The sequence below is a fragment of the Melanaphis sacchari genome, unplaced genomic scaffold, assembly GCF_002803265.2.
Source record: "Melanaphis sacchari strain LSU unplaced genomic scaffold, SCAv2.0 Contig1789_pilon_pilon, whole genome shotgun sequence".
NCBI classification, from domain to species: Eukaryota; Metazoa; Arthropoda; class Insecta; order Hemiptera; family Aphididae; genus Melanaphis; species Melanaphis sacchari.
The window spans coordinates 7,762-9,243 of NW_020270842.1; the positions used below are offsets into that span (position 1 = coordinate 7,762).

Consider the following 1,482-nt stretch of genomic DNA (forward strand, 5'->3'; position numbering starts at 1 on the left):
TTGTGTACATATTTAACTCAATAATATTTGATTTTCACTTCAATACATTTTTGTAATAATCATTTTTATTTTCTTGTTAAAACATTTGAAACATTGAGTTAATCTTTAGGACAATACAGTTAGTTGCTTAATTTCAGTTAATATCAGCATTGGAAATAAACCATATAACTTAGGACACTAGTGTATTTTTCTTTACCTTATTTAAAAATATTAATAATTATAAACAACTATGAGTGTGAGATCAGTATTAATTAATTTTAATAGAGTATTTTTAATATGTGGTATTGGTTGTATAAACTACGGTCAAACAATTTTTCTGACGAAAAGGCTGTTTTATTTTTTACGATATCTATTAATTTGTGTTGGTATCTTTGTTCTGTATGACTTCAACCAATGGGTAATGTCTAAACATAACATTATTTAATTAATTTTTTATATTAAAATGTATAATGATACATTGAAAAAGTGTTGATTATTTTTAATATAGTTACAAATTTATTCATCATGACACGTTGATTTTTTAATACGTCCGATATAGCAATTCAAAATTTTAAATATTTTTTATAGCTCAATATATATATATATATATATATTAATTCAAATGTTTATTTTAACGCGATTAATGCTGCACAATAGTCTTAGAATTTCAAACAAGTAGACATATTCCAATATTAATTAATTTATTTATTAGTACCTATTATAATATTTTACAGGTTATTATAGAATATTATAAATACATAAGTTGTAACTTGTATGTATATGAATTAGTGATCGATTGTTAAATTTTTGAATTTAATGGATACCAATTGTGTTTTATTATAATGTATTAATGTACAGATGACTATAAAATATTCAATTTTATTTTATAGATAAAAAAAGTTGATAAGGAAATGTCTGAAGCAACGTCTATTATAGTGATTAGTTGTTTTGAATTGATGGTGATTGGAAAATTTATATCGATTATTTGGCGTGTATTTTTCGATAAAGAACTGTCCATTATATTGTCTAATCTTGAAAACATTCACGAAAAATTGATTCACTTGAATGTGGTTGGCCCTATGAAAATTAAAATGAATTGGTTTTTCATTATTGGAATGTCTATACATATTATAGCAAATATTACGCTCCGTTAATTTGGATGAAAATCAATATCGAAAATGTAGGAATAACAGAAATGGTAATAATTAATTATTTAAATATATTTTATAGTTTTATAAATAATTGACTGGTAGATTTGATGTAAACTCATACAAAACATAATATATTTTTAGGTTACAAGTTTGTGTTTAAATGTTTGTCAATGTGGTTCGTTTTATGAATATATTCTACTAATAATGTATATACAATGGATGGTGTACATGATAAATGAAAACATACGAGAAAGAAAATCATGCTTAAGTACATTCAGAGATATGTATTGGGAAGTTGAAAAATATTTAAACGATGTTAATAGATCAATTTATGGTTTGCCGGTCATTGTTG

General features: G+C 23.2%; 1 pseudogene; it reads left to right on the plus strand.

Annotated features, from left to right (window-relative positions):
• The first annotated feature begins 869 nt into the window (after positions 1–869).
• LOC112592492 lies at positions 870–1,478 on the plus strand (annotated as a pseudogene).
• The last annotated feature ends 4 nt before the right edge of the window (positions 1,479–1,482 follow it).